Source organism: Mirounga angustirostris, unplaced genomic scaffold (assembly GCF_029215605.1).
Source record: "Mirounga angustirostris isolate CCGP_5_RB_7025 unplaced genomic scaffold, mMirAng1.0.hap1 SCAF_10, whole genome shotgun sequence".
Lineage (NCBI taxonomy): Eukaryota > Metazoa > Chordata > Mammalia > Carnivora > Phocidae > Mirounga > Mirounga angustirostris.
The window spans coordinates 65,706,113-65,715,138 of record NW_026991718.1 but is presented as its reverse complement, the minus strand read 5'-3'; the positions used below and the strand labels follow the sequence as shown (position 1 = coordinate 65,715,138).

General features: G+C 43.4%; 1 long non-coding RNA gene across 1 annotated transcript; it reads left to right on the top strand.

Annotated features, from left to right (window-relative positions):
* The first annotated feature begins 898 nt into the window (after positions 1-898).
* LOC135361678 (uncharacterized) lies at positions 899-8,422 on the top strand. Its single transcript, XR_010405360.1, has 3 exons — positions 899-1,446; positions 4,762-4,998; positions 6,123-8,422. It is a non-coding gene; the product is annotated as an uncharacterized LOC135361678 (long non-coding RNA).
* The last annotated feature ends 604 nt before the right edge of the window (positions 8,423-9,026 follow it).

The window sequence follows — 9,026 nt, the reverse complement described above, 5'->3', positions numbered from 1 at the left end:
AGCTACCATTTGCTACCCTAAGTATTTTATACATGTTTTCTCAAATCCTAACACCCATTAAAAGGGTTACTATTGTTCCCACTGTACAGATGAAGAAACTGAGACTGACAGAGAATAAGTAAACTGCCCCAAGGGACACAGCTAATGAGGATCCAAGGAATTGGAACCTGTTAAGACTTTTCCTTTCCTTTTTTTCAGTGAAGTTTTCCTCCACTGTTCTACTCACTTCTGCAACCAGGTGTGCATGTGTGTGTGTGGAGGGGGGTCCCCACTCCGACCAGTTCTCCAGCACCAGCTGGGCATCCTGTCCAATCCAGTTCTGACAGGATCCACCTGGAGTTAGCATTCAGCTCCCAAAAGGGCCCTGATCCACAAGACTGTCCCCTCAATCCAGATGCAATTGCACATCCGGCGTTATCACCTGCACCTCTAACCAACTGGCTATAAATCGGTGTTCCCACAATCCCCTCCTCAGGTTTGGTAATTTCCTAGAATCGCTCACAAAACTTAGGGAAACACTTGCTTACATTTACCAGTTTATTATAAAGGCTATGATAAAGGATATAGACTAACAACCAGAAGAAAAGATACACAGGGGAAGGGCCGGAAGGGTCCTTAGCACAAGAGGTTCTCTTCCCGTGGAGCTGGGGTGCACTACCCTCCTAGCATGTGGATGTGTTCACCAGCCAAGAAGCTCTATGAATTGATCCTTTGGGGATTTTTTGGGAAGCTTTATGGTATAGGCATGATTGGTGATGAACTCAACCTTTAGTCCCTCACTGAAAGTTGTAGAGAGTGGGCCGAAAATGCCAACCCTCTAAGCACAAGGCTGGTTCTCCTCACCCTCGGGTCTTTCCAAAAGTCACCTCATTAAAATAAACTGAGGTGTGGTTGAAAGGGGCTTCTTCTAAATAACCAAAGACACTCCTTTCCCCTTTATCTCCTCTTACCACTTAGGAAATTCCCAGGGCTTTAGGAGCTCTGTGCTCAACTTATGTTCGGTCCACAAATTCTGTGATACCCCTCCTTTCAAGAATTGGAGCTTAATTCTACTTCTCCTGCTGTGGGTGGCACTTAGTGACTCTCTTCTAATGACAGTATGTGGCTTCTGAGACTAGATCATAAAAGGCATTAGCGCTTTCCCCTTGCTCTCCCTCTCAGATCACTGGCTCTGGGGGAAGCCAGCTACCATATTGTAATAATACTCAAACAGCCCAGTGGAGAGGTCCACGTGCAAGAAACCGAGGCCTCCTGCCAACAGCCAGCAAAGAACTGAGACGTTCTGCCAACAGCCATGTGAGTGAGCCCTCTTGGAAGAAGATCCTCCCATCTCATTCAAGCCTTCAGATGACTGCAGCCCAGCCAAATCTGAATTCCAGCCTTAGGAGAGTCCCAAAGCTAGAACCACCGGCTAAGCTGCTGTAGAATTTTTGGTCGGCAGAAACTGTGAGTTTTTTTAAGTGCCTAAGTTTGAGGTCGTTTGTTTCACAACAATAGATAACTAATAGACAGGCTTCTCTATAAGACATCCCAAGCACTATTTCATACCTACTCTCTTTTTTCCTACTCACGTACTTTGAAGTGAAGGATTCTGAACCTCTAGAAGGCCACGGATGGAAGGAGGCAGGATCCCTGAGTCACTGGGAGCGGAGGTAACCTAGAAGGCCATCCCTTCTGTGTTAAACCATAGGTTCGTGCTACTCACTCTGTGAATATGTCCTCCTTCTGACTTCGCAGAGCATTTATTAGTCTTGACCACACAGGATAAAATTATTTGCCTTTTTTCCATGAACATCAAACAAGTGGTTAGAAGATGCTTGGCAGTATGTGCTTTGCAAGCATGTATCAATTAATCCTCATAATTTTTCAGATGTGGAATCTGAGACAGGGGAAGGGACTTGCTCAAGATCACATAGCCCAGAAGAGGCAAAGCTGCTAAGTGTTCTGATCTAAACTCGGAGCTCTCGGCCTCTCTGACCTGCTCCCTCCTTTGTACCCCACACAGTGCCCAACACAGTCTCTCGCATACAGTTGTTGTTTAATCAATGTCTGTGACTGCATGAAAATGTGAATGGACAAATGGTAATATATTAAGAAGGGAAAGGTCATGGAAGTTCACAAATAGTCCAAAAAACCTGTTGTCCTGAAATCTTGTTTTCCTCTTACAAATGCCCTCTTTTACTCGTATGCATCTGAACTTTAGGGTGTTAGTGGCTAGAACACATAAAGAGATTCATTCACCGGAGGAAAAGCATGCTTCGAGAATACTAGGAAATTCTTCATAAAGTCTACAGCTTTAAATAAAGAGCTCGAAGTGCTTCAGGACGTCAAACAAATTCGGGACTTTCTGAAGAGCCAACTCATTAAGTAAAGTCACTGTAATCCACGGGCACCTTTTAAGGAGAGGACAGGAACTACTGTACCGATGGGTGCCCATTTCTCTAGAGACCTGTGTCCATTCACGGGGCCTGGGGAGGGGAACCTCGGCATGACGACAAAGGCCGAATTGTTCTCTTCAGAACAACATGCTAATGCAGTGAAAGAGTGGGTGCCCTGTGTACCAAGGAAGAAAGGCCGTAAATGAGTCCCTGGCACCAACACAGCAGGTCAGCCTTAACAAAGAGGGGGACAGAACTCCCTGCCAAAGACCAGTCTCAGCAAGCTTCTTCTAGGAGTGAAAACCCTATCAGATTTAAACTAAAACAGCTTAATTTCTCAAGTACGCAGGCAGTGCAGCCTGGGAAAAAGAAGACTATCCCTTCCTAGGGAGGGGAGATAAGTAATGAATAGTCTCAAAGTCCAGGTCTTTCTTTCTGATTTATTCAGAATTGGTATTAGCTTCAAGCCACTGCCCTATTTCCAAGTTCACACCTGTATCTATTCCAGTCCCCCCAAGGAGAGCTTAAACCTTCCTGATTGTAAACATTCTTTTTCCTGAAATTAAAAAAAAAAATGTTTAAAGTGGTTAGATTTGGGGAGAGTTAGGGGGATCAGGGAAGGGGGAGACATTTGTTTTCCATTTTTACCTTCTTGTATTAATGTTTTATTGCATTATACTTTACTTCTTTAAATGTTAGAGTCCACCAGGGCGAGGATTTGACTATTTGGGTCTTCATTTTCCCATCATTCTGTTTCAAAGAAATTATATTTAATTTTTCTAAGTTTTTTAACTACAAATCTCTGCTCTAAAACAACACTTCCTGTTCCCATAAGCAAAAACCTTGCTTCTCAGAGAAAAGTCCATTCAGTGTATGTTCCTCAGAGCAGAATATTACAAAACACCTTCACTGAACGACAACAACAACAAATGGGTTACTGGGTTTTTCTGTAATTTTACTATTGTGTAAGATGGCATAACCACATACTACTCTTTTATAGAGAGCCATGGTTTCTAACTCAGGATGATCCCCCCAACCCCCCCCCCCCCCCACCAAAGGATGTTTGGCAATGCCTAGAAACATTTTTGGTTGTCATAAGCAGGGGTGTGTGTCCTACCAGCACCCAGAGAGGCTGCTAAATACCCCCACGGTGCACAGGGCAGTCCCCACAACAAAGAATTATCTAGTCCAAAATGCCAATAGTGTCCAGGTTGAGAAAACCTCACTTGTTGACTCCATTGCATAATATGTAGAAATTAAACTTGTGCTCAAGGAATAAGTGATTCGATGGGAGGGGAATCATCTCTTAATTATTTGGTTGACACAGCAAGTGTGAGGTTGAGATTGGCCAGATTCGGGAGCAGGAGTTTGTGTCCATTCTTCCTGGATATACCAGGTACTTGATAAATGCTTCGAAATAGAACTGAAACCCTACTGTAGTCTGTATTCATTTACATAATAAGTATTTGTTGAATCTCTGCTTTGTTATCAGGTAAACACAGATAGTAAAAGACTGTCCAACTAGAAGCACATCTGTCTTAATAAAAACTGAAGTGCTCAGGCCATTTCTAAATATTACAATCAACATTTTGGCCAGGATAGGTCTTGGGAGAACTAAAATGAAAGAATGAACCTGAACCATTCAGCAATTTTACATATTAAACGTGCATAGGATTAATTTCTAGTATGGCTGACTTCATCATACAGTAATTATAAAAAAAAAAAAAAAAAAAACCTATCCTTTGGGGAGAGTCAGGTTCTCAAAGGGCACCAATTCAGGGGGCTTAAGTAGGCTCAACGAATCAAGTAAGAATTTAAGCCCGGGACACGGACAGAGAGAGCTTCTGGTATTTTGCTTTGATTTCTGACCGGTCCCCACCCTAACCAGTTGTCTCAGGACAGGAGGTACTCCTGGACTTCCCTCCACAGCTACAATAGCCGGAAGGATGTGAGTGTGTGGTCCCAGGGGCTGGACTTGGCTCCTCACTCAGAATGGGCTCATTAGGAAAGTTCCCAAACTCTCCCTCCCTAAGCAATCACGAATCCACAACTAATTCTCCCCCATCAAAGTAAGCCTCTTAAAAATATTTTCCCTTAAACTTAAAGAAACCCCAGCAGGATGAATTCTCTCAGAAGTTTAAAGAGTTGTAGCATTATTGATCCATCAACAATGCCTTGAATTAGCGCCTAAGAGCACAAAGCAGCCCCTGTACGTTTTCACAAGTCCCTGGGGAATTTTCTACGCCAATGAAAACAAGTTACACTTTAAAAAGAAATTTACCGAGAGCATCATTTCTAACCACCAATGTAACATCTTAATACAGTTTTTTGTTAGTTTAGGATTCAGACTTTTTTTTAAAGATTTTATTTATGTATTCGACAGAGAACACAGTAGGCAGAGCGGTGGGCAGAGGCAGAGGGAGAAGCAAGGAGCCCAATGCGGGGCTCGATCCCAGGACCCTGAGATCATGACTTGAGCCAAAGGCAGATGCTTAACTGACTGAGCCGCCCAGGCGCCCCTAGGATGGACATTTTTTTTTTCTAACAATAACAACAAAAGAAATGCAGCTACAAAGTATGATGATCAAATGGATGTATTTGCAAAAACTATATTGCAAAGGTAATTCTCTCCTATTTGTGGTTACTTTTAAGTTGCAAGAGCGCACTGATACCAACTCAACTGGGCCAAAACCAAAGCTGACCCAGGACTGGCTGAACCCATGGAGCTGAGGTCAGAACAAGTGCTGTCTGACCTCCCTGCTGGGCAGGAGTCTGACATGGATTCTATCTGTCAGGCCATCTGGGCTAGGACGGCTCCTGCTTGACCTTGCCTCCTGCTCACAGTGGAACTTAGCTTGGACCCAACCCCAGTTCTGTGGATGGCCAAAGCCCGAGTCAGTACCCAGAGCCTATTCTCAGTCTCAAGGTTCGGGTGCCCTGGTCTGGCATGCAAATAGCCTCGACTCCTTGGGGTTCCGTCAGCAGATGCTGGGTCCAGGACCAGCCAACCAGTCCTGGGTGAATCCCACAGCTTCTCAAATCCAAGGGCTTTGACTGGAGCCAGAAAAAAATTATGGGAATGCAGCAAACCCTTTGCCCTACTGCATTCAGCCCCGGGTCAGTCACAATGGGTGTTCAGAACTCCTAGTCCTATGTCATCAATCAAAGACAGACAACTTCCACTAAGAGCTAAAACCCTGGGCAGGCTGTCTGGCTTTAAATCATGCGTTGTGTCACTTTGGAACTATGGAAGGAGTTAAAGCTCAGCATGTTCCTTGACTTTAACTCATTCCAGTTTCTGGGATGAGAACAAAGAAAACATCAGCAGTTGCTCATCAGCAGAGAAGTGCACTCCACTCTGGGCCCAGCGCTGTATTTTTGCCCTTAACTCGGAATTTCCTCTCACCTACAGTTTCCACACGAATCCTTTGTTTTGCCGAATGATGGCACATCTATTCGTTTTTGTTCATTTACTATGTGCCGGACAGTGTCTTTAGTGCTTTATACACACTAACGTATTGATATTTATGTATTTATACATGTACATATGTAGAATCATAAATTTATCACAAAATGTACATATAATGGGGTTGCATAAATTCCAACAAAGGGTGCACTTTTTTCAGTTTTGTGACTAAATGTACTTTCTAATATTTTTAACTGAAGTCTCACGTGCCTATTTTAAGAAAGTAAGGAAAATTTTATAAAGAAAAAGCGAATTACCTTGTTGTTGTTCCCTTCCAGACCCGTCCTCCTGAGGTAGCACCGAAAGTTCAAGAGTGGGGTAAACCTTCTGATGGGGGCACTAAAAAAGGCTTTAAAAGCAACCCAAGCCTCAAAGCAAAAGATTAGCATGGAAAAAAGCATAACACTCTTTCAGAAAAAATTAAGAGATGAAGTGGAAAACAAGATAAAGGAAAAGACCCACAGCCCTGGCACGGAAAGAGGTTAAAAAGCGTAGCCGTCATTGGTGGAGGTGAGAGTGATGAAGAATGGGCCAGAAGTCGGTGTCGACCTGGGGTAGTGGGGAGAGGGGACGATGCAAAGTTTTGGGCCTTCCATCATTTATCAGTGAGTTTCTAACTGTTAGAGAAAAGGAGCATCTAGTAGTTACATTCAGCAGACGTTTCCTTTCAAGTTGAGACACGTGCTCTTTTGAAAATAGCCCCTTTACCTTCTGCTCATACACCCCGGGACTGCATCTGAACAGTCTGCCAATGCCAAAAAGAAGTCTTGTCCTTATTCCTCTGGAATAGGGCAGCCTCAAAGGGAAATCTGGAAACATTTGTCGACAGAGACCCAGCATCTTCCAAGAACCTCTGTTCTTCCCCGTGATGTGTGCTGGACACTTTGGGCCCTACCTCCAAGAAGGCTTCGAAGCCAAGGGAAGTTCCCAGATGCCCTGGAGAATAGGATCTAGGGTGGTCAGTGCCAAAGGGGTCCTTTGTGGAGCCAAAATGCAGCACAACATAGCAGAGGAGATTCTGAGTACAGGGATTCTGAGTACAAGGGAGTAATCAGGACAGAAAAATACTATAAATCCTGCAGGGTCACCATCACAACCCTCAGCGTAAAATGAAGGCTTCAGGCTCCAGGGACCACAGTTCCAGCTGCAAAAATGTTATAGACTGAGCATCTTTGTCTTCCAAGGAGACCAAAACAAAGATCAAATAATGGAGGGCGTAGGAAATGGGAATATAGAACTCCCTAGCTTGCTGACCTCAACGCTGCATGTGATTTAGAAGCTTTGTTGTATCACATAGTCATCAGTCTCTTGGCCTTTTAAAAATACATGTGTTTATAGTTATTTCATATCTGCATAGAGAACTCTTAACCTCTCCCCAGAGCTAATTAACAATTCTTAATGAGGGCAGGTGTCTTGACTTAAACTTCAAAGTGTGGAAAGTAACAACGGGCCATGGTTTAGAGGGTATTTGTTGAAGGCCATAGTTCAGCATCCTGGCTGCACATTAGAATCACCTGGAAAGTTTTAAAATGTTGATGCCTGGAATCCATCCTCAGAAAGTCTGATTTAATTGTTTTGGGGGTAAAGCCAGGTTATCCATACTATTTTTGCAAGTTCCCCCAGGAGATTTGAATGTGCAGGTAGCCATGAGAAACATAGGGCTAAGATCATTGGGATCCTATGGGATCCTAGCCACCCATTCCTACGAGGTGCACAGAGAAGAAAACAAAACAGGTAACTCTTTTTGAGGAGGTTCAGCCCAAATATCATTGCAGTACTGTAGTGAACTAGGCTGGGCCTAATGAATATTTTTGCCTGCACCTGAATAGCCAAAAACCGAAGCTAAATGGAAAGCTAACTGTTCCTCTCCATCGCCAAGTCCAAACCAAAGTGTCCGTTGACACCACTTTAATAAGAGAGACAGCCACATCCACCAGCAGAAAGCAGAACCAGTCATATTTTGCCACTCCTATTTTAACCAAGAAAGGATTAATATCTCAAAACAGAAGGAAATACAAACCCATAAGAAAAAGTCAACAACCCAATGGAAAAATGAGCAAAGAATAGAAACAGCTAATAAAAGAGAAGCCTCTGACATCCAACACACATGAAAAAATCTTCCTCTCTCCTGACCAGGGAAAGGCCAGTTATAATCACAAAGGAGATAGATACCATTTCACACTTAACAGAACGACTAAAATCCAAGTTTGGTGATACCCAATGTTCGCAAGGATGTTGAGCAACAAGAACTCACATATTACTAATGGGGTGTCGATGTGCACAGCCACTTAGGAAGGCAATTCTGCAGTCTCTGTGAATGTAGACGATGCTCACACCCTTCGAGGAATCCATTTCCCCTTAAGGATTTGCCACTGGGATAGGTACAGGAAAAGACAGACCGGTATGCAAACAGTCCACTGCAGCACTGTCTGTCTGTGACTCGATTAGAAGGACTGTCCTCCAATAGTGGTTTCAGCATCGTACAATGACATAGTATACTCAGTTAAAATGAATATCTACATATTTCAACATAGATTAATCTTAAATATGTTAAAAGTGCAAGTTACAAAATGTCATTTTCGGTATGATACCCTTTATGTAAAATATTAAAACACACACATATGTGTGTGTGTGTATACTTACGAACAAATATATAGAAAAAGTATAAAAACATGAGCAGGAAAAAGGCACATGAATAAAAAAGTTATTACCTTTGGGGAGACGCAGTTATCTCAGTTGAGATTGAGGAGGCATTTTGACTCCAACTTAAATGTTCCTTCCTTCCTTCCTCCCTCCCTTCCTTCCTCCCTTCCTCCCTCCCTTCCTCCCTCCCTTCCTTCCTTCCTCCCTTCCTTCCTTCCTTCCTTCCTCCCTTCCTTCCTTCCGGTTTTTTAATCTAAGCACATGCGGCCAAATGTTAATAATTTTAAAACCCGGGTAAGGTAAATGTGTACTGTTATGTTTTTATCTGTATCTTATAAAACATTTGAAATATTTAATAACTTTTTAAAAACTTTTTCAGAGGAAGAAAAAAAAAAGAAGCCACGAGTACCTCCTCGGGGAGCGCTGGTCTCTTCCTTTAATACTGAGCTGGCCAGGGGCGCCTGGGTGGCTCAGTTGGTTGAGCGACTGCCTTCGGCTCAGGTCATGATCCTGGAGTCCCGGGATCGAGTCCCGCATCG